Source organism: Antedon bifida, chromosome 5, assembly GCF_963402885.1.
Source record: "Antedon bifida chromosome 5, ecAntBifi1.1, whole genome shotgun sequence".
Classification (NCBI taxonomy): domain Eukaryota; kingdom Metazoa; phylum Echinodermata; class Crinoidea; order Comatulida; family Antedonidae; genus Antedon; species Antedon bifida.
Genome location: NC_136230.1, coordinates 17,575,164 through 17,599,772, shown reverse-complemented (window position 1 = coordinate 17,599,772; position 24,609 = coordinate 17,575,164). Strand labels below are relative to the sequence as shown.

The 24,609-nt window shown below is 35.1% G+C and overlaps 8 non-coding genes and 1 pseudogene across 8 annotated transcripts; all 9 read right to left on the bottom strand.

Moving 5' to 3' along the window:
* Positions 1-78: 78 nt before the first annotated feature.
* On the bottom strand, positions 79-245 carry LOC144843858 (U1 spliceosomal RNA). The gene has a single exon (XR_013612297.1). It is a non-coding gene; the product is annotated as a U1 spliceosomal RNA (small nuclear RNA).
* A 1,660-nt stretch (positions 246-1,905) lies between these two features.
* Positions 1,906-2,085, bottom strand: LOC144843944 (U1 spliceosomal RNA; annotated as a pseudogene).
* Positions 2,086-3,749: 1,664 nt separating this feature from the next.
* Positions 3,750-3,916, bottom strand: LOC144843857 (U1 spliceosomal RNA). The gene has a single exon (XR_013612296.1). It is a non-coding gene; the product is annotated as a U1 spliceosomal RNA (small nuclear RNA).
* A 1,664-nt stretch (positions 3,917-5,580) lies between these two features.
* Positions 5,581-5,747, bottom strand: LOC144843931 (U1 spliceosomal RNA). The gene has a single exon (XR_013612366.1). It is a non-coding gene; the product is annotated as a U1 spliceosomal RNA (small nuclear RNA).
* Positions 5,748-7,407: 1,660 nt separating this feature from the next.
* LOC144843856 (U1 spliceosomal RNA) lies at positions 7,408-7,574 on the bottom strand. Its single transcript, XR_013612295.1, has one exon. It is a non-coding gene; the product is annotated as a U1 spliceosomal RNA (small nuclear RNA).
* A 1,663-nt stretch (positions 7,575-9,237) lies between these two features.
* On the bottom strand, positions 9,238-9,404 carry LOC144843853 (U1 spliceosomal RNA). The gene has a single exon (XR_013612294.1). It is a non-coding gene; the product is annotated as a U1 spliceosomal RNA (small nuclear RNA).
* A 1,663-nt stretch (positions 9,405-11,067) lies between these two features.
* Positions 11,068-11,234, bottom strand: LOC144843930 (U1 spliceosomal RNA). Its single transcript, XR_013612365.1, has one exon. It is a non-coding gene; the product is annotated as a U1 spliceosomal RNA (small nuclear RNA).
* A 1,660-nt stretch (positions 11,235-12,894) lies between these two features.
* Positions 12,895-13,061, bottom strand: LOC144843929 (U1 spliceosomal RNA). The gene has a single exon (XR_013612364.1). It is a non-coding gene; the product is annotated as a U1 spliceosomal RNA (small nuclear RNA).
* A 6,306-nt stretch (positions 13,062-19,367) lies between these two features.
* LOC144843947 (U1 spliceosomal RNA) lies at positions 19,368-19,532 on the bottom strand. Its single transcript, XR_013612378.1, has one exon. It is a non-coding gene; the product is annotated as a U1 spliceosomal RNA (small nuclear RNA).
* Positions 19,533-24,609: the final 5,077 nt, after the last annotated feature.

Here is a 24,609-nt window from a genome sequence, read left to right as displayed (position 1 = left end):
ATAGTTATATATCAAGTGTTCTTAATTAACCTAACGATTATCGTGAACTGCATAGGCTATCTAATATTAATGTCGAATTGGGGGTTAGCGCGAACGCAGTCCCCCGCTACCATAAATTATACACCCGAGTTCCCCACGTTTGGGGGAATCGCAAGGGTCAACCGCAGCCGTGTGTGCAATGCCGAGGCCTCATCTTGGGAGGACATTCCTTCCTGATCAAAGTCGCTCCTGTGCCAGGTAAGTATGCTTAAACGCCATACCACGTTCTTAGCTGAGATATTGGCTTGGTATTGTTGTACAAGTGTCATTCTGGTATTTATATTCAGTTACAGTGTCATAATGTAAATGGTAATATAATCTTCTGTAACTTACAGTAACTGTAGTCTATTCTCAAACAAATTTTCATATCAACTAAATTTAAATGCTAGTTGTTTGTAATAGTATTGGAAGTTTTAATTTCATACCGACAAATCATTAAAGTGTCATCCGCTTTCTTTGCTTTACCGTTTCTATTGTTTTAAAATTGTTTATTGTTGCGATTGCGCCCGCGTTACTCAACGCAGCCATTGTTTCTATTGTGTTTTTCTTGTTCTTTCATTAATATCTAACCAACAAAGACATTTTTAAAATGGTGTGCCTTTGATTTCTACGGCATTCAACTATTAAAGTCAACTGAATTATCTGAAAAGCTACCATTCGACTATTATCCGAACTACGAGTAACCTAAATATGTCTTGCATGATGTTCTCCGATCTCACCGATACATTGATGATGCCTCTATCATTTCAAGAACTTGTTGTGGCGGCTCTTCTCCGTTGTCCAGATACTACCAGCGGTTCTCTAAACGTGCTGCATATTATTGATACAATTTGTCCGGAGAAGTATAACATGAGGAATGTCAGAGAATGCGTTCGTCAGATCTTCAGTGAATCTCCGTATATCGAAAAGGTTGACAGACACAGGTATGTGATTTACATTATTAAACCAACTTATTCATTGCAATAACTATGTTGGCCTTTACAGGTAACGCATTATTTGTAATAACCTTTTCTTAAATAAAACTCACTGCCTGCAACTTACTTACAGTACTTATTCGGTTACAGTACTTTGTCATTTTACTTAATAATGCTCCCTACATTTGTAATTTTAACAGAAATACCATTGATTATCATCCTTATTATTTATTTACATGATCATCATTATTAATAAATAAGTTTGTTTTCTTGTTATAGGTATCGATTGACAGACGGTTGGCAATACTATCTGCCATATATCATTATAGTGAATGGAACGAAGTACCACGTAACATCCAACACTTACAACGAGTGGGTGGCATACCTGTATACGATATCACGCAATGCACCGATGGAGCTAGATTTCCAATCCATAAACCACTTGAATTGCAGCGATAGAAATGGCGAAAAACAACATTGCTTACAAACTGAAACAGAACAATTAAACGGTGTACATACTACGTCTTCATCATTGAGTGTAAAATGTCAAAGGTTTTCTATCGCCAAACTTCTTCGACAAGAACAATATGACATGTAAATAAATAAAATATCTATAATTAAATAGCATTTAATACATATTGTAAATGAAATATAATTATCGTTTAACAGAAAGTAATAAAAGTATTTAAATAAGTATAAGTTCTATAATAGACTACTTTATGTTGTTTAATCTAGAGTTTGAGCCTATAATTGATATTATTCTTCGAAATAATCATGAAGCGTTCAATGCATGTTAATATTCTATACCAACAGTGGTAAAGGAAAAATATAGTTACAAACCAACAAAGTTTCTTAACAGATAATGTAACCATAAATAGTTATATATCAAGTGTTCTTAATTAACCTAACGATTATCGTGAACTGCATAGGCTATCTAATATTAATGTCGAATTGGGGGTTAGCGCGAACGCAGTCCCCCGCTACCATAAATTATACACCCGAGTTCCCCACGTTTGGGGGAATCGCAAGGGTCAACCGCAAGGGTCAACCGCAGCCGTGTGTGCAATGCCGAGGCCTCATTTTGGGAGGACATTCCTTCCTGATCAAAGTCGCTCCTGTGCCAGGTAAGTATGCTTAAACGCCATACCACGTTCTTAGCTGAGATATTGGCTTGGTATTGTTGTACAAGTGTCATTCTGGTATTTATATTCAGTTACAGTGTCATAATGTAAATGGTAATATAATCTTCTGTAACTTACAGTAACTGTAGTCTATTCTCAAACATATTTTCATATCAACTAAATTTAAATGCTAGTTGTTTGTAATAGTATTGGAAGTTTTAATTTCATACCGACAAATCATTAAAGTGTCATCCGCTTTCTTTGCTTTACCGTTTCTATTGTTTTAAAATTGTTTATTGTTGCGATTGCGCCCGCGTTACTCAACGCAGCCATTGTTTCTATTGTGTTTTTCTTGTTCTTTCATTAATATCTAACCAACAAAGACATTTTTAAAATGGTGTGCCTTTGATTTCTACGGCATTCAACTATTAAAGTCAACTGAATTATCTGAAAAGCTACCATTCGACTATTATCCGAACTACGAGTAACCTAAATATGTCTTGCATGATGTTGTCCGATCTCACCGATACATTGATGATGCCTCTATCATTTCAAGAACTTGTTGTGGCGGCTCTTCTCCGTTGTACAGATACTACCAGCGGTTCTCTAAACGTGCTGCATATTATTGATACAATTTGTCCGGAGAAGTATAACATGAGGAATGTCAGAGAATGCGTTCGTCAGATCTTCAGTGAATCACCGTATATCGAAAAGGTTGACAGACACAGGTATGTGATTTACATTATTAAACCAACTTATTCATTGCAATAACTATGTTGGCCTTTACAGGTAACGCATTATTTGTAATAACCTTTTCTTAAATAAAACTCACTGCCTGCAACTTACTTACAGTACTTATTCGGTTACAGTACTTTGTCATTTTACTTAATAATGCTCCCTACATTTGTAATTTTAACAGAAATACCATTGATTATCATCCTTATTATTTATTTACATGATCATCATTATTAATAAATAAGTTTGTTTTCTTGTTATAGGTATCGATTGACAGACGGTTGGCAATACTATCTGCCATATATCATTATAGTGAATGGAACGAAGTACCACGTAACATCCAACACTTACAACGAGTGGGTGGCATACCTGTATACGATATCACGCAATGCACCGATGGAGCTAGATTTCCAATCCATAAACCACTTGAATTGCAGCGATAGAAATGGCGAAAAACAACATTGCTTACAAACTGAAACAGAACAATTAAACGGTGTACATACTACGTCTTCATCATTGAGTGTAAAATGTCAAAGGTTTTCTATCGCCAAACTTCTTCGACAAGAACAATATGACATGTAAATAAATAAAATATCTATAATTAAATAGCATTTAATACATATTGTAAATGAAATATAATTATCGTTTAACAGAAAGTAATAAAAGTATTTAAATAAGTATAAGTTCTATAATAGACTACTTTATGTTGTTTAATCTAGAGTTTGAGCCTATAATTGATATTATTCTTCGAAATAATCATGAAGCGTTCAATGCATGTTAATATTCTATACCAACAGTTGTAAAGGAAAAATAGATATAGTTACAAACCAACAAAGTTTCTTAACAGATAATGTAACCATAAATAGTTATATATCAAGTGTTCTTAATTAACCTAACGATTATCGTGAACTGCATAGGCTATCTAATATTAATGTCGAATTGGGGGTTAGCGCGAACGCAGTCCCCCGCTACCATAAATTATACACCCGAGTTCCCCACGTTTGGGGGAATCGCAAGGGTCAACCGCAGCCGTGTGTGCAATGCCGAGGCCTCATCTTGGGAGGACATTCCTTCCTGATCAAAGTCGCTCCTGTGCCAGGTAAGTATGCTTAAACGCCATACCACGTTCTTAGCTGAGATATTGGCTTGGTATTGTTGTACAAGTGTCATTCTGGTATTTATATTCAGTTACAGTGTCATAATGTAAATGGTAATATAATCTTCTGTAACTTACAGTAACTGTAGTCTATTCTCAAACATATTTTCATATCAACTAAATTTAAATGCTAGTTGTTTTTAATAGTATTGGAAGTTTTAATTTCATACCGACAAATCATTAAAGTGTCATCCGCTTTCTTTGCTTTACCGTTTCTATTGTTTTAAAATTGTTTATTGTTGCGATTGCGCCCGCGTTACTCAACGCAGCCATTGTTTCTATTGTGTTTTTCTTGTTCTTTCATTAATATCTAACCAACAAAGACATTTTTAAAATGGTGTGCCTTTGATTTCTACGGCATTCAACTATTAAAGTCAACTGAATTATCTGAAAAGCTACCATTCGACTATTATCCGAACTACGAGTAACCTAAATATGTCTTGCATGATGTTCTCCGATCTCACCGATACATTGATGATGCCTCTATCATTTCAAGAACTTGTTGTGGCGGCTCTTCTCCGTTGTACAGATACTACCAGCGGTTCTCTAAACGTGCTGCATATTATTGATACAATTTGTCCGGAGAAGTATAACATGAGGAATGTCAGAGAATGCGTTCGTCAGATCTTCAGTGAATCTCCGTATATCGAAAAGGTTGACAGACACAGGTATGTGATTTACATTATTAAACCAACTTATTCATTGCAATAACTATGTTGGCCTTTACAGGTAACGCATTATTTGTAATAACCTTTTCTTAAATAAAACTCACTGCCTGCAACTTACTTACAGTACTTATTCGGTTACAGTACTTTGTCATTTTACTTAATAATGCTCCCTACATTTGTAATTTTAACAGAAATACCATTGATTATCATCCTTATTATTTATTTACATGATCATCATTATTAATAAATAAGTTTGTTTTCTTGTTATAGGTATCGATTGACAGACGGTTGGCAATACTATCTGCCATATATCATTATAGTGAATGGAACGAAGTACCACGTAACATCCAACACTTACAACGAGTGGGTGGCATACCTGTATACGATATCACGCAATGCACCGATGGAGCTAGATCTCCAATCCATAAACCACTTGAATTGCAGCGATAGAAATGGCGAAAAACAACATTGCTTACAAACTGAAACAGAACAATTAAACGGTGTACATACTACGTCTTCATCATTGAGTGTAAAATGTCAAAGGTTTTCTATCGCCAAACTTCTTCGACAAGATCAATATGACATGTAAATAAATAAAATATCTATAATTAAATAGCATTTAATACATATTGTAAATGAAATATAATTATCGTTTAACAGAAAGTAATAAAAGTATTTAAATAAGTATAAGTTCTATAATAGACTACTTTATGTTGTTTAATCTAGAGTTTGAGCCTATAATTGATATTATTCTTCGAAATAATCATGAAGCGTTCAATGCATGTTAATATTCTATACCAACAGTTGTAAAGGAAAAATAAATATAGTTACAAACCAACAAAGTTTCTTAACAGATAATGTAACCATAAATAGTTATATATCAAGTGTTCTTAATTAACCTAACGATTATCGTGAACTGCATAGGCTATCTAATATTAATGTCGAATTGGGGGTTAGCGCGAACGCAGTCCCCCGCTACCATAAATTATACACCCGAGTTCCCCACGTTTGGGGGAATCGTAAGGGTCAACCGCAGCCGTGTGTGCAATGCCGAGGCCTCATCTTGGGAGGACATTCCTTCCTGATCAAAGTCGCTCCTGTGCCAGGTAAGTATGCTTAAACGCCATACCACGTTCTTAGCTGAGATATTGGCTTGGTATTGTTGTACAAGTGTCATTCTGGTATTTATATTCAGTTACAGTGTCATAATGTAAATGGTAATATAACCTTCTGTAACTTACAGTAACTGTAGTCTATTCTCAAACATATTTTATATCAACTAAATTTAAATGCTAGTTGTTTGTAATAGTATTGGAAGTTTTAATTTCATACCGACAAATCATTAAAGTGTCATCCGCTTTCTTTGCTTTACCGTTTCTATTGTTTTTAAATTGTTTATTGTTGCGATTGCGCCCGCGTTACTCAACGCAGCCATTGTTTCTATTGTGTTTTTCTTGTTCTTTCATTAATATCTAACCAACAAAGACATTTTTAAAATGGTGTGCCTTTGATTTCTACGGCATTCAACTATTAAAGTCAACTGAATTATCTGAAAAGCTACCATTCGACTATTATCCGAACTACGAGTAACCTAAATATGTCTTGCATGATGTTCTCCGATCTCACCGATACATTGATGATGCCTCTATCATTTCAAGAACTTGTTGTGGCGGCTCTTCTCCGTTGTCCAGATACTACCAGCGGTTCTCTAAACGTGCTGCATATTATTGATACAATTTGTCCGGAGATGTATAACATGAGGAATGTCAGAGAATGCGTTCGTCAGATCTTCAGTGAATCTCCGTATATCGAAAAGGTTGACAGACACAGGTATGTGATTTACATTATTAAACCAACTTATTCATTGCAATAACTATGTTGGCCTTTACAGGTAACGCATTATTTGTAATAACCTTTTCTTAAATAAAACTCACTGCCTGCAACTTACTTACAGTACTTATTCGGTTACAGTACTTTGTCATTTTACTTAATAATGCTCCCTACATTTGTAATTTTAACAGAAATACCATTGATTATCATCCTTATTATTTATTTACATGATCATTATTAATAAATAAGTTTGTTTTCTTGTTATAGGTATCGATTGACAGACGGTTGGCAATACTATCTGCCATATATCATTATAGTGAATGGAACGAAGTACCACGTAACATCCAACACTTACAACGAGTGGGTGGCATACCTGTATACGATATCACGCAATGCACCGATGGAGCTAGATCTCCAATCCATAAACCACTTGAATTGCAGCGATAGAAATGGCGCAAAACAACATTGCTTACAAACTGAAACAGAACAATTAAACGGTGTACATACTACGTCTTCATCATTGAGTGTAAAATGTCAAAGGTTTTCTATCGCCAAACTTCTTCGACAAGAACAATATGACATGTAAATAAATAAAATATCTATAATTAAATAGCATTTAATACATATTGTAAATGAAATATAATTATCGTTTAACAGAAAGTAATAAAAGTATTTAAATAAGTATAAGTTCTATAATAGACTACTTTATGTTGTTTAATCTAGAGTTTGAGCCTATAATTGATATTATTCTTCGAAATAATCATGAAGCGTTCAATGCATGTTAATATTCTATACCAACAGTTGTAAAGGAAAAATAAATATAGTTACAAACCAACAAAGTTTCTTAACAGATAATGTAACCATAAATAGTTATATATCAAGTGTTCTTAATTAACCTAACGATTATCGTGAACTGCATAGGCTATCTAATATTAATGTCGAATTGGGGGTTAGCGCGAACGCAGTCCCCCGCTACCATAAATTATACACCCGAGTTCCCCACGTTTGGGGGAATCGCAAGGGTCAACCGCAGCCGTGTGTGCAATGCCGAGGCCTCATCTTGGGAGGACATTCCTTCCTGATCAAAGTCGCTCCTGTGCCAGGTAAGTATGCTTAAACGCCATACCACGTTCTTAGCTGAGATATTGGCTTGGTATTGTTGTACAAGTGTCATTCTGGTATTTATATTCAGTTACAGTGTCATAATGTAAATGGTAATATAACCTTCTGTAACTTACAGTAACTGTAGTCTATTCTCAAACATATTTTATATCAACTAAATTTAAATGCTAGTTGTTTGTAATAGTATTGGAAGTTTTAATTTCATACCGACAAATCATTAAAGTGTCATCCGCTTTCTTTGCTTTACCGTTTCTATTGTTTTAAAATTGTTTATTGTTGCGATTGCGCCCGCGTTACTCAACGCAGCCATTGTTTCTATTGTGTTTTTCTTGTTCTTTCATTAATATCTAACCAACAAAGACATTTTTAAAATGGTGTGCCTTTGATTTCTACGGCATTCAACTATTAAAGTCAACTGAATTATCTGAAAAGCTACCATTCGACTATTATCCGAACGACGAGTAACCTAAATATGTCTTGCATGATGTTCTCCGATCTCACCGATACATTGATGATGCCTCTATCATTTCAAGAACTTGTTGTGGCGGCTCTTCTCCGTTGTCCAGATACTACCAGCGGTTCTCTAAACGTGCTGCATATTATTGATACAATTTGTCCGGAGAAGTATAACATGAGGAATGTCAGAGAATGCGTTCGTCAGATCTTCAGTGAATCTCCGTATATCGAAAAGGTTGACAGACACAGGTATGTGATTTACATTATTAAACCAACTTATTCATTGCAATAACTATGTTGGCCTTTACAGGTAACGCATTATTTGTAATAACCTTTTCTTAAATAAAACTCACTGCCTGCAACTTACTTACAGTACTTATTCGGTTACAGTACTTTGTCATTTTACTTAATAATGCTCCCTACATTTGTAATTTTAACAGAAATACCATTGATTATCATCCTTATTATTTATTTACATGATCATCATTATTAATAAATAAGTTTGTTTTCTTGTTATAGGTATCGATTGACAGACGGTTGGCAATACTATCTGCCATATATCATTATAGTGAATGGAACGAAGTACCACGTAACATCCAACACTTACAACGAGTGGGTGGCATACCTGTATACGATATCACGCAATGCACCGATGGAGCTAGATCTCCAATCCATAAACCACTTGAATTGCAGCGATAGAAATGGCGCAAAACAACATTGCTTACAAACTGAAACAGAACAATTAAACGGTGTACATACTACGTCTTCATCATTGAGTGTAAAATGTCAAAGGTTTTCTATCGCCAAACTTCTTCGACAAGAACAATATGACATGTAAATAAATAAAATATCTATAATTAAATAGCATTTAATACATATTGTAAATGAAATATAATTATCGTTTAACAGAAAGTAATAAAAGTATTTAAATAAGTATAAGTTCTATAATAGACTACTTTATGTTGTTTAATCTAGAGTTTGAGCCTATAATTGATATTATTCTTCGAAATAATCATGAAGCGTTCAATGCATGTTAATATTCTATACCAACAGTTGTAAAGGAAAAATAAATATAGTTACAAACCAACAAAGTTTCTTAACAGATAATGTAACCATAAATAGTTATATATCAAGTGTTCTTAATTAACCTAACGATTATCGTGAACTGCATAGGCTATCTAATATTAATGTCGAATTGGGGGTTAGCGCGAACGCAGTCCCCCGCTACCATAAATTATACACCCGAGTTCCCCACGTTTGGGGGAATCGCAAGGGTCAACCGCAGCCGTGTGTGCAATGCCGAGGCCTCATCTTGGGAGGACATTCCTTCCTGATCAAAGTCGCTCCTGTGCCAGGTAAGTATGCTTAAACGCCATACCACGTTCTTAGCTGAGATATTGGCTTGGTATTGTTGTACAAGTGTCATTCTGGTATTTATATTCAGTTACAGTGTCATAATGTAAATGGTAATATAACCTTCTGTAACTTACAGTAACTGTAGTCTATTCTCAAACATATTTTATATCAACTAAATTTAAATGCTAGTTGTTTGTAATAGTATTGGAAGTTTTAATTTCATACCGACAAATCATTAAAGTGTCATCCGCTTTCTTTGCTTTACCGTTTCTATTGTTTTAAAATTGTTTATTGTTGCGATTGCGCCCGCGTTACTCAACGCAGCCATTGTTTCTATTGTGTTTTTCTTGTTCTTTCATTAATATCTAACCAACAAAGACATTTTTAAAATGGTGTGCCTTTGATTTCTACGGCATTCAACTATTAAAGTCAACTGAATTATCTGAAAAGCTACCATTCGACTATTATCCGAACGACGAGTAACCTAAATATGTCTTGCATGATGTTCTCCGATCTCACCGATACATTGATGATGCCTCTATCATTTCAAGAACTTGTTGTGGCGGCTCTTCTCCGTTGTCCAGATACTACCAGCGGTTCTCTAAACGTGCTGCATATTATTGATACAATTTGTCCGGAGAAGTATAACATGAGGAATGTCAGAGAATGCGTTCGTCAGATCTTCAGTGAATCTCCGTATATCGAAAAGGTTGACAGACACAGGTATGTGATTTACATTATTAAACCAACTTATTCATTGCAATAACTATGTTGGCCTTTACAGGTAACGCATTATTTGTAATAACCTTTTCTTAAATAAAACTCACTGCCTGCAACTTACTTACAGTACTTATTCGGTTACAGTACTTTGTCATTTTACTTAATAATGCTCCCTACATTTGTAATTTTAACAGAAATACCATTGATTATCATCCTTATTATTTATTTACATGATCATCATTATTAATAAATAAGTTTGTTTTCTTGTTATAGGTATCGATTGACAGACGGTTGGCAATACTATCTGCCATATATCATTATAGTGAATGGAACGAAGTACCACGTAACATCCAACACTTACAACGAGTGGGTGGCATACCTGTATACGATATCACGCAATGCACCGATGGAGCTAGATCTCCAATCCATAAACCACTTGAATTGCAGCGATAGAAATGGCGCAAAACAACATTGCTTACAAACTGAAACAGAACAATTAAACGGTGTACATACTACGTCTTCATCATTGAGTGTAAAATGTCAAAGGTTTTCTATCGCCAAACTTCTTCGACAAGAACAATATGACATGTAAATAAATAAAATATCTATAATTAAATAGCATTTAATACATATTGTAAATGAAATATAATTATCGTTTAACAGAAAGTAATAAAAGTATTTAAATAAGTATAAGTTCTATAATAGACTACTTTATGTTGTTTAATCTAGAGTTTGAGCCTATAATTGATATTATTCTTCGAAATAATCATGAAGCGTTCAATGCATGTTAATATTCTATACCAACAGTTGTAAAGGAAAAATAAATATAGTTACAAACCAACAAAGTTTCTTAACAGATAATGTAACCATAAATAGTTATATATCAAGTGTTCTTAATTAACCTAACGATTATCGTGAACTGCATAGGCTATCTAATATTAATGTCGAATTGGGGGTTAGCGCGAACGCAGTCCCCCGCTACCATAAATTATACACCCGAGTTCCCCACGTTTGGGGGAATCGTAAGGGTCAACCGCAGCCGTGTGTGCAATGCCGAGGCCTCATCTTGGGAGGACATTCCTTCCTGATCAAAGTCGCTCCTGTGCCAGGTAAGTATGCTTAAACGCCATACCACGTTCTTAGCTGAGATATTGGCTTGGTATTGTTGTACAAGTGTCATTCTGGTATTTATATTCAGTTACAGTGTCATAATGTAAATGGTAATATAACCTTCTGTAACTTACAGTAACTGTAGTCTATTCTCAAACATATTTTATATCAACTAAATTTAAATGCTAGTTGTTTGTAATAGTATTGGAAGTTTTAATTTCATACCGACAAATCATTAAAGTGTCATCCGCTTTCTTTGCTTTACCGTTTCTATTGTTTTTAAATTGTTTATTGTTGCGATTGCGCCCGCGTTACTCAACGCAGCCATTGTTTCTATTGTGTTTTTCTTGTTCTTTCATTAATATCTAACCAACAAAGACATTTTTAAAATGGTGTGCCTTTGATTTCTACGGCATTCAACTATTAAAGTCAACTGAATTATCTGAAAAGCTACCATTCGACTATTATCCGAACTACGAGTAACCTAAATATGTCTTGCATGATGTTCTCCGATCTCACCGATACATTGATGATGCCTCTATCATTTCAAGAACTTGTTGTGGCGGCTCTTCTCCGTTGTCCAGATACTACCAGCGGTTCTCTAAACGTGCTGCATATTATTGATACAATTTGTCCGGAGATGTATAACATGAGGAATGTCAGAGAATGCGTTCGTCAGATCTTCAGTGAATCTCCGTATATCGAAAAGGTTGACAGACACAGGTATGTGATTTACATTATTAAACCAACTTATTCATTGCAATAACTATGTTGGCCTTTACAGGTAACGCATTATTTGTAATAACCTTTTCTTAAATAAAACTCACTGCCTGCAACTTACTTACAGTACTTATTCGGTTACAGTACTTTGTCATTTTACTTAATAATGCTCCCTACATTTGTAATTTTAACAGAAATACCATTGATTATCATCCTTATTATTTATTTACATGATCATTATTAATAAATAAGTTTGTTTTCTTGTTATAGGTATCGATTGACAGACGGTTGGCAATACTATCTGCCATATATCATTATAGTGAATGGAACGAAGTACCACGTAACATCCAACACTTACAACGAGTGGGTGGCATACCTGTATACGATATCACGCAATGCACCGATGGAGCTAGATCTCCAATCCATAAACCACTTGAATTGCAGCGATAGAAATGGCGCAAAACAACATTGCTTACAAACTGAAACAGAACAATTAAACGGTGTACATACTACGTCTTCATCATTGAGTGTAAAATGTCAAAGGTTTTCTATCGCCAAACTTCTTCGACAAGAACAATATGACATGTAAATAAATAAAATATCTATAATTAAATAGCATTTAATACATATTGTAAATGAAATATAATTATCGTTTAACAGAAAGTAATAAAAGTATTTAAATAAGTATAAGTTCTATAATAGACTACTTTATGTTGTTTAATCTAGAGTTTGAGCCTATAATTGATATTATTCTTCGAAATAATCATGAAGCGTTCAATGCATGTTAATATTCTATACCAACAGTTGTAAAGGAAAAATAAATATAGTTACAAACCAACAAAGTTTCTTAACAGATAATGTAACCATAAATAGTTATATATCAAGTGTTCTTAATTAACCTAACGATTATCGTGAACTGCATAGGCTATCTAATATTAATGTCGAATTGGGGGTTAGCGCGAACGCAGTCCCCCGCTACCATAAATTATACACCCGAGTTCCCCACGTTTGGGGGAATCGTAAGGGTCAACCGCAGCCGTGTGTGCAATGCCGAGGCCTCATCTTGGGAGGACATTCCTTCCTGATCAAAGTCGCTCCTGTGCCAGGTAAGTATGCTTAAACGCCATACCACGTTCTTAGCTGAGATATTGGCTTGGTATTGTTGTACAAGTGTCATTCTGGTATTTATATTCAGTTACAGTGTCATAATGTAAATGGTAATATAACCTTCTGTAACTTACAGTAACTGTAGTCTATTCTCAAACATATTTTATATCAACTAAATTTAAATGCTAGTTGTTTGTAATAGTATTGGAAGTTTTAATTTCATACCGACAAATCATTAAAGTGTCATCCGCTTTCTTTGCTTTACCGTTTCTATTGTTTTTAAATTGTTTATTGTTGCGATTGCGCCCGCGTTACTCAACGCAGCCATTGTTTCTATTGTGTTTTTCTTGTTCTTTCATTAATATCTAACCAACAAAGACATTTTTAAAATGGTGTGCCTTTGATTTCTACGGCATTCAACTATTAAAGTCAACTGAATTATCTGAAAAGCTACCATTCGACTATTATCCGAACTACGAGTAACCTAAATATGTCTTGCATGATGTTCTCCGATCTCACCGATACATTGATGATGCCTCTATCATTTCAAGAACTTGTTGTGGCGGCTCTTCTCCGTTGTCCAGATACTACCAGCGGTTCTCTAAACGTGCTGCATATTATTGATACAATTTGTCCGGAGATGTATAACATGAGGAATGTCAGAGAATGCGTTCGTCAGATCTTCAGTGAATCTCCGTATATCGAAAAGGTTGACAGACACAGGTATGTGATTTACATTATTAAACCAACTTATTCATTGCAATAACTATGTTGGCCTTTACAGGTAACGCATTATTTGTAATAACCTTTTCTTAAATAAAACTCACTGCCTGCAACTTACTTACAGTACTTATTCGGTTACAGTACTTTGTCATTTTACTTAATAATGCTCCCTACACACCCGATTCTCGTACTGTACTGTGTCTAGAGACAATAAACTGCATGGCTGTTTAGTGTTAAGTGACGCTAACAGGCCTATCCATATCACGCATGTTGCGCTGTTAAATGTCTGGGTACTGTAAACTGTATAACTCCATTCGTCTTACGTTAAACTGTACGCCGGCAACCAGACGAGTAGTAGTAGTATGAGTATTATGGCGGTAGTATTGAACTTGTTCGGGTAATTCTTGAAGTACAATCATTCGTAACATTGTATGTTTGCGAAGAATGCAAATATCTAAATACGTGTAATTTTAGCTTTGATTTATTTTAAGTTTTTTTATGAAATTTAGAATGCTGCTTCAGTAAAGATCAATGTTTTTTTTTGAAAAAAATATGCTCCGTTATTTGGTACAAGTTAGCCAAGTCTTACTACCGACCGGCCCGTCGCGCGGACAGTAATACAATCAGGCTAGGTGCTAGGCCTAAATCTATTAAGTTAGACCATGCATTTGTGGGCCAAAGCAAGATAAGTATACATTTTTGTTTTAATATTCTTATATTATAATATAGGCCTATTAATTATTATATGTTTGTGCTGTTCAAAAGTCTTCTATCCTTGTGTCTGATTAAATATCCAGCCTAGCTAGCTAGCCTAGGCCATACAAGTAAGTGGGTAGGTTGGCAGGCAGGGGGTAGGTTGGTGGGGTAGGTTGGTGTCAGGGTCTGGTTACGAGATGACCAGCAGGGTGCCCTAGGTGCCTAGCCTCTAACTAGTAGGACCTGGACTATATCTGGTTATATAGCATTGGCTATATAGTCAGTACTGTAGCCAGTATGAACTATTTTGGGCCTAATTTACTATCCAATACAGGTAGCGTGTGCCCCTTTGGCTACCCATTATAAAATAATAAATATAATAATTATTATAAAATAAGAATAGTCGGTTTATACGGCCATACTCTGAAACACCGGTTCTCGTCATATCACCGAAGTTAAGGATGGGAGACTGTCTAGAAATAGCGATGGGTGCTGTATATCTACACCGGAGAGTGATGGTGTAATGACCTATTATATCGGACTAGCATGTGATAGGCATGGGTTCGAGGTTATCTGTACCATACTAATTGCATCCTTAGGCAAGATGCTTTACTCTCATTGCCTCGTCCTTCGGATGGGATGTAAAGTACTTAACAGTGCACGTTAAAGAACTTGGTACACTAATCGAAAAAAAGAGTAGGGGATCGTCTCCCGGTGTGCTGATCTGGTAGGCGCTGCACTGCTGGCTGCCGTGGGTCTGTGGAGGGCCTAATCCGAATTTCCTAAGCCTATTTATTGTTATATCCTACTAACTATTCCCAATCAACTATTCCCAATCAGTATTTTGATTCACCCTGTCTTATTTTTGAACATTTTTACCACCCACAGCGGCACGCATCATCATGCCATGCATGGTCGTCTTCCACAAGATCCAATGTAACAGTGTAATAATAAACCATTTTTACATCACCATGTTTTAGTATAATTCTACTGCGTACTATCACACCCCACCCATCTAGTTCCACCAGAGTCAAAGATTCGTCCTGGAGTAGTGACAACAATGCACAGAGCCCGGCACAGAGGCTACTATTATCGGGTAGTGCTTCTGTAGCAACGAGAATTAATGTGGTGCTGCCATGTGGTTGTAAACTGTGATGGTCTGCACAAAGTTGAAAACTTTAGTGGTTGCTACCGTCATACAGACTTGATTTAAAACAAGCAATTAATAGTCAATACCATGATTAACTATGCCTACTACTTGTTAACTTGGTAGCAGAAATGTCAATACTTCTTGCGTTTAACCCATTTATAATAATCTTTGGCAGACATTAAAAAAGAAAATTATATTTTTCAATTATTGATTTGTCATTTCTGTTGTCATAAATTATTTTCTTAAATTTATTATTAAAAACTTAAAACTTATTGCTCTAGTGCAAAAAAATGAAATAAAATCTCAGAAAGCATCACATGCACATAAATGTTATCATCCTAGTAAAGAATATGATTTTGTGTTCATGCTTTAACAATGAAAGCATCTGTCCTTCTATTTAATACAGTCTTAAAATGTGTTCACCTCAGCCCCAAAGAATAACAGTATAATAATATCGTACATCAAGATTGTTGGAAATTAAGTAGTTTTTTAGTGCATTCTTCGGCTGTAAATTTTAACAAATATTATTATTATATTTCAGTTATCTGAAGAAATAAATGATTCATTGTGGGAAAAGAAACCATTCAAATCCATTGAAAGACAGAATGAATTTGGTAGATTATGCTGACTGCCATTATACAGAAAGTACTAGTAGGCACTATGTACATTAGACAAATAGCTGTACAAAGACATTTTTACTCTTTTTATTGCTGTCCATAGCATACTTGAAGGTTGTGTCTGGTAACTTACAAACAGCGTGTACCCATTACTGAACTGAGATCATTATAAATATTTTGTAAAATAGTTTGCAGCCTATGAAGATAACTTTAACAGGGTAGGCTGAGCAAGTTTGTATAGTGATGTCAACTACAGTATTTGAAGTCAATTGTTTTGAAATTACAAAATAAGAATGCAAAATTACAAATATTTTGTAATGAGTGGTTGATTTTGGTTTTGTAGTGAATAAGATGTTGACTTGTGGAAAAAGCCTGTGTAATGAATAAATAGTCATTCTTTAACATTTGTTTAAATCTTTATTATGTACACTGTATACTAATACTAATATGCTTTTTACATTTATACTGGAAATATTCCTTTATAGGAAAACTGTGGGCCTATAAATAACAGTAGAATCTAATTGTAGGTCCATGGGCAAACAAGTAAAGTGATTACACTACAAGAATTACCTGTCAAGTGTCAAAAATAATTTTTTTTTTCATTCTGAAATTTTGTTATAGTTTAAATAAAACTACTAAAATATATTTTATTTTTCTCATAAAAAACACTTTATTCAATCAGTTATTATCCTAAAAAAAAAGTAAATTTATAAACTAAGCACCTGGATACCGACCCAGTATTTTCATAGTTTAAGGAATAGCAATAAAAACAAAATGTATGCAGTCTAAGCTCAGGTACAGGCATGAACTTTTAAATACAATATCTGGTTAAGTGCATAAATCAAATATTTGTAATCAAGATGAAAAAACATGACTTTCTCTTAAAATAGTTAAATACAAAATTTGGCAAAATTCTGTATAAAAACCAGACTTTTTTTTCAGTAGTTATTTAGTTTAACTTAATGTAATAACAGTCCTGGTGACTCCCTAGAAGGTGAAAAAAATGGTGGAAATACGGTGGATATTTTTTGCTGTATCATGAAAATAAAGACGAAAAAAAATACCAGAAACAAGTTATATTACCTACTGTATATTTAGTCATCTGATAACATTTTTTTTACCACACCGTTTGTTTTTCATATTTTTTTTTAAATGCCACTCTATGTACAACATTTGTGTAGCCCTACTGTGCAATTTGAACTATCCCCCATTGATAAGGAAATGCTTATTTTCAACTAGCTTATATAACACAAATAAAATCACAAAAATCATAAAACATAGGGGAAACTTCGATAATTAATTAGAATTTTTGACATATAGCTAATGAGTAATTATAATTTATAGCACATGTCATTTTTGTAATAATTCATTATTAGATTCTATACTTCATAATATTAATTTAATTGATATTCAGTTGGGCCTAGTATATTACTACTACTAGCTAGGCCTACAATATCTGCTAAACGCTAGTCATATTACTGTACATTGATAGTCTTACCGTAATTATAAAAAAAACCCTTCAATTCCGGTATTGACTACTAATATTAATATGTTGTAATACAGTTCTACATTGAAGTTCGTATTTGGCGCGTATTGGAGCATGGGGCAGTGAATTAAATGCCGTCACGCATCATTGAGTTTGTTTACAAAATTTTGATGGGTAGAGGGAGGGGGAGGTTCATCGTAGCTCAGACCGAGAGCTTATACCGAGAGCCGAATGAGTCCGAAATGAACCGATTGAGGAACTCGACTTTCGTACGGAAAAAAAATCGGCGGCGAAGGATCGAGAATTTTTTTAAGGAATTAAAACAAAGTTTTACATTGCTTTTGCTATCTGCTATACAATTAAGTTTTAATATAACTAAGCTTATATAATATTATAGGTTAGGCTAATGCATCACTGGATATTTGTTATACTTAATTTAAATAGTTTACAAGTATTATTTTTATGTCAAAGGATGACCTTTTGATACGTGATTTTCAAAATAAAATATCATTTTATCTGTCATTAAAAAATTAATAGATAATAATATGTCAGGTAAGTACAAAAATATAATAATGCATTTAATAATTATAAATGAAATTTCTATACAATTGATATTACAATATATTTAGGCCTACAAACAAAGTAATGGTTAACAAATCGATAATATACCAATCGAAATTATTCATTGTCTGGTTCCCGCGGCGTATAATTTCACATTAGATGAAAAGTTTATACAGTAGTACAGTACGTGGACATGCAACAGTGACACTTCCGTGATATGGACGGGCCTGTTACTGTTGCTTGACATTAAACAGCGCAGCAGTTTCTTGTTGTTAGACATGAACCGTACGAGAATCGGGTGCCCTACATTTGTAATTTTAACAGAAATACCATTGATTATCATCCTTATTATTTATTTACATGATCATCATTATTAATAAATAAGTTTGTTTTCTTGTTATAGGTATCGATTGACAGACGGTTGGCAATACTATCTGCCATATATCATTATAGTGAATGGAACGAAGTACCACGTAACATCCAACACTTACAACGAGTGGGTGGCATACCTGTATACGATATCAAGCAATGCACCGATGGAGCTAGATCTCCAATCCATAAACCACTTGAATTGCAGCGATAGAAATGGCGCAAAACAACATTGCTTACAAACTGAAACAGAACAATTAAACGGTGTACATACTACGTCTTCATCATTGAGTGTAAAATGTCAAAGGTTTTCTATCGCCAAACTTCTTTGACAAGAACAATATGACATGTAAATAAATAAAATATCTATAATTAAATAGCATTTAATACATATTGTAAATGAAATATAATTATCGTTTAACAGAAAGTAATAAAAGTATTTAAATAAGTATAAGTTCTATAATAGACTACTTTATGTTGTTTAATCTAGAGTTTGAGCCTATAATTGATATTATTCTTCGAAATAATCATGAAGCGTTCAATGCATGTTAATATTCTATACCAACAGTTGTAAAGGAAAAATAAATATAGTTACAAACCAACAAAGTTTCTTAACAGATAATGTAACCATAAATAGTTATATATCAAGTGTTATTAATTAACCTAACGATTATCGTGAACTCCATAGGCTATCTAATATTAATGTCGAATTGGGGGTTAGCGCGAACGCAGTCCCCCGCTACCATAAATTATACACCCGAGTTCCCCACGTTTGGGGGAATCGCAAGGGTCAACCGCAGCCGTGTGTGCAATGCCGAGGCCTCATCTTGGGAGGACATTCCTTCCTGATCAAAGTCGCTCCTGTGCCAAACGCCATACCACGTTCTTAGCTGAAATATTGGCTTGGTATTGTTGTACAAGTGTCATTCTGGTATTTATATTCAGTTACAATGTCATAATGTAAATGGTAATATAATCTTCTGTAACTTACAGTAACTGTAGTCTATTCTCAAACATTTTTTCTAGTAATAGTATTGGAAGTTTTAATTTCATACCGACAAATCATTAAAGTGTCATCCGCTTTCTTTGCTTTACCGTTTCTATTATTTTAAAATTGTTTATTGTTGCGATTGCCCCCGTGTATTTTTCAAGATGGACATCCATTGGACAGTGTATTCCACGATCGCAAAACACCACTATTTGGAGCAAATCGTTGAACTTAAATTCGTTTTAATTGTCAATATAACTAATTATCAATTTAATTTGTAAACAGGGTTACTTCAGATCGTTAAAAGCAGTACCGAAAGAACGAACCAACTTTATATATCATCGAGTAAACCGAATTTTGCCCGTACGTAAATTTATATATATCCCCTAGTCCCCATTACTGAGTCGTTTATCATCGAAGCTTTCCAACAAAGTGGTTGAGCAAATGTAATAACTTGAGTGACATTGTACAGTAAGCCTTAGATTATTTACAAACATACACGAATGTGGAGGAGACACCTGGCATGCCATGTTTAAATCTATTCCCCGGGATAGTCACCATGATGTTCGGTCTAAATCAGACCTGACACTCAGGCCTTTTAGTGCGAAGAGCAAATGAATACAACGTCCCACAGAAGATCAACATGATACTTGAATTATACAAAACAACTGAAGTCATGCTTGTGTAGTGTGTCAACAACGTAGAAGACATCTTGGCCTGGTAACACAATAGCTTGTCCAATTGATGCTACTTTGAGATCACTGTTTTTCCAACAAACAATTCTTTAACAATGTAATTAGGGGCTTTGGGATGAACGCTAATGCTGTCGCTGTTGATGACATATGTTTGGATATACATCATTCACTGAATCAACGGACTTAATGTCACTCTTCAAAAGTTTAGCAACAGAACTTATCATTCGAATCTTCTCCATATACGGGTCCTGATTTTTTCTGATGCTGATAAAAGTCATAGAGGATGTTTGCAGCTGTTCCTCTAAACGTTATACCTTTTCGTTTTCCATTTACCTCAGCAATCGTAATATCACCAAAATAGGCTGAAATATCTGTACCCAAAAGACTTTCCATTCTCAGTTATTGTAATATGTTCATCGTCATTTTCCTCAAGGTATTTTGCCACCAACAGATGCTGCTTATTTTGGTCTCCCGAGAATTGGTTGTTTTGTAATACTGCCTAGTCTATAGGAGTGTTGCTCTGGAACCTGTTTCCCTGTTCTGAAATTTACATGATGGTAAATTCCACAATGAGATCACGACCAAATGCAATTGTAACAAGAAAGCCACTCCGAGAGTGCATACCTCCGCCTACTGTAAAATTCTCCTACATAAGATTTCTCCGGGAAAATATATATATATATATATATTTGTGTGTGTCTTAATGCTGTGTGTGATTTAGGCTAATTTCACTATAAGCATGTGTATGCGAATTTGGTGTAATGGTTAACCAGCCTTTCAACTAACAATAGTATCTGACTAACAATAGGACAGCAACGCCAAAAACAAACGGGTGAATTTTAAAAGAAATAGGTTTAAAGCTACTCGTATTAAACAAGCACGAATGTGCGATACTCGGGGTACAGCAAAAGAAGCAGTAATGACGTCATAAGACGGGGTGGGGTGTAACGTCACATACACATCAATAACCTCGCTACCAAATACTGCTATATTCCGAAAAGTTACGTCACATAACTGGAAATGGCATAATTAGGGTAAATTATGAAATCTCAAATTGATTTTTTGCTATTTTCGGGAGCAAAAGTGACGTCACAATATCATAAATAGGTTTTACTGTATATATTCTTATTCTCCAAGTCAAGACACCAAACACGGCTATATTACCGTTCGGCCAAGGTACCATCTTTGAGACGTCATATGGCTGCATCCGGTTTGAAAGTAAAAAATCCGGCCCTATAGCTTTGAGGATATGTCCCTGTAGTATACCCATGCCAAATCCCAGCTCAATAATACAACAAATAAGGAAGGAGTAAGTACTTTATAAATCGCATTTTTTTTGATTGGTACCATGTTTATGACGTCATAATTCTGCATCCGGTTGAAGTACGAAAATGTTCTCTCTATAGCTTTGTTCACCTATTGCCCTAGTATATGCATGCCATGTTTCAAAGCCGTCAAACGACGTGTAAAGAACTAGTAGGACTTGAAAGTTGGCGCAATAGTGTCCAGATGGAAGAAGAAGAGGAAGAAGAAGAGAAGATGAGCGAGTCCTAGACCTGTAAATTAAATCAAATTATGTTTTAAAATTACAAATAACAAATTATAACTCTTGCCTCTTGTACACAAATGAAGTTTTTTGGACGAGCAGTTCTCTAGAAAATGCAATTTCAGTTTACTTGTTATTACTTTTATGACTGCTCGCCGGCTTTTGAAAATTCTGTCCTATCTTTATTTAACACTAGCAGGTCTGAAAGTTATGCTAAAAATTCCTAGGCTACTAATGTTCAAATATAGTTTAAATCCTTCCCAGACAATTGCGGGAATTTTGATATCCCATATGTATATATATTTATTTTTTGATAGCCTGAGGACGTGATTGAGCGGTTGGTTTCAATTTGTCTCATACTACTGTTTTAAAAATATCATAAAATTGCAGCTTTTCAATAACTGATATCTAAAATAGACAGTACTGAGGACATTATTACAATTGTGGAACTTATATCTACTTTTGAGAAGAAACTTGTTTTCAAACGCGGTTTTTGAAATCGATCATCAGGTAGGCTCCTGTAATGCAATTGTACCTTTAAACCGTTTACGTTCGATCTACGACGTAAACCGACACCCGTGGCCTCTCAATTCGGTCATTCGTAATGCAACTTGGCCTACTTTAAATTAATTCGACCGTTTAACTTTATAATTGAACAAATACATCAACGATCTTGACATCAGACACAAGTATTCAAATATCATATTATTGTGGTTGTTTTTCATACATTTAAATCATTTATACTTGGATCACGTATTTTGGGAAATTACGTAACACGAACTGTCAAGGATCACTTGACGCAATGTCCTCGGAACCACCGGTAGGTGGCGCTGTACATGACTAAGCAACGTCTTCGGAAGCATTGGGATGTTCGGAAATATCACCCAAACAAAGTTCAAAATGACCATGCTGATTGGTCAGTTAAAATGCTTACGTATATGTTTTATTCATTCATATACAAAGTAAAACCCTATTGAAGCGACGAGCTTGATGGCTCAGTGAGCTTGTATTGAGGGTATTGCCCAGGGGGTTGCAATAATTCTCTACGTGACAATCTTTTTTTAGTTTGAGAGAGAATATTTAGAGGGTTAGGTATTTAGGACGAGTTTTATTACTTATGTTTTTATCAAGACAAGTTCATAGTTGATAAAACTAAGCCGTCAGACAGATAGATGCACTATTAGACTAAACAACGATGGCACATACATGACCAATGTGAGTACAGACACTATCCCAACATTCACTTCCAACATCAAAATCAGTAGGTGAGAGGATGCATTCCCCGTATTCTCACCACCAGAATCCTTCATCAACAACAGTCATATTCCACGCACAGGAGGAACATGACATGTGCAACATCAAAACAGCTCAAGACATGTACACCAGTACATTGACATCCCTTCACCAGGCCTTTAACAAGCGCTGCATGTTAGCCAAAGTAATTGTACCTGGTCATTTTGCTAACATCTTCATCTTTTAATTATTGTGCAGCGGCACAACATCTATAAATGTATGGGTAGCCCCTTTCATCTGGCCAGACGCAACACATGACATTTATCTCTAGTTCTCTGGTTTTGAATGAGCCGTTGTTAGTTGGTTGCTTGATTGTCACGCTTGACCGACTCTATAAACTTGGTTAGAGCATGGATTAAAGAATAGAAGGATATGCATCGACGTGAGATCAAGGGTTCCTTGACTCTCGCCGACAGACCGCGGACCGCCCACAATGTTATCAGTTTAATTAACCGCATGGTAACAACGAAACGGTCGCGTGCCTAATATATTGTTTACTGCACATGTGCAACGACATCTAACCTTGTTGGCTACGCTTCTTTCGCGCGTTCTTTGGTGGCATGATGTTTTAGCGCTAGCAACAACGGCGACGAACAATTTATACGACAAATTTAGTTATAACCTACGGTGGCCCACAACTGTCACGCACACTATATAAATCATATTCACACAATTAAAGAAGGAATCACACAATTAAAGAAGAAATCACACAATTAAAGAAGGAATCGCATATAAACAAGAAAGTATTAAAATATAAAACGAAATGCACAAATAAAGAAGAAACGCGCAATTAAAGAAGAGCTAAGCACAATTAAAGAAGTCCGCAACAAAATCAAAAGCTCCTCGCACAATTAAAGAAGTCCGCAACAAATTCGAAAGCTCCTCGCACAATTAAAGAAGTCCGCAACATTAATTCAAAAGTACCTCGCACAATTAAAGTACAGTAGTCCGTATGGAACGCCATCGCTGCCTCCGGCAGCAAACTTTAATTCTATTCGGCTCTTTTACCATTACGTTCGGCTCTTTTAGCATTCGGCGCATTTCTATTCGGCCCATTTACCATTACGTTCGACTCTTTCAGCATTAGGTGTATTTTTATTTGGCCCATACCATTACCTTCGGCTCTTTCAGCATTCGGCTCTTTTTTATTCGGCCCATTTACCATTACGTTCGGCTCTTTCAGCATTCGGCTCTTTTTTATTCGGCCCATTTACCATTACGTTCGGCTCTTTTTGATTCGGCCCTTTTTTATTCGGCTCTTTCTGCATTACGTTGGGCTCGGCATTTTTTTTATATGGCGCAATTAAAATCTAACCTTTGACATGGGGTCAAATGGAAGAAAATCAACGACTGGAAATAAGTCTATAAAAACTTTACAAACATTTCATCATCATGGCGCCAACCATGAGTAGCCAACCGATTAAAGATGTG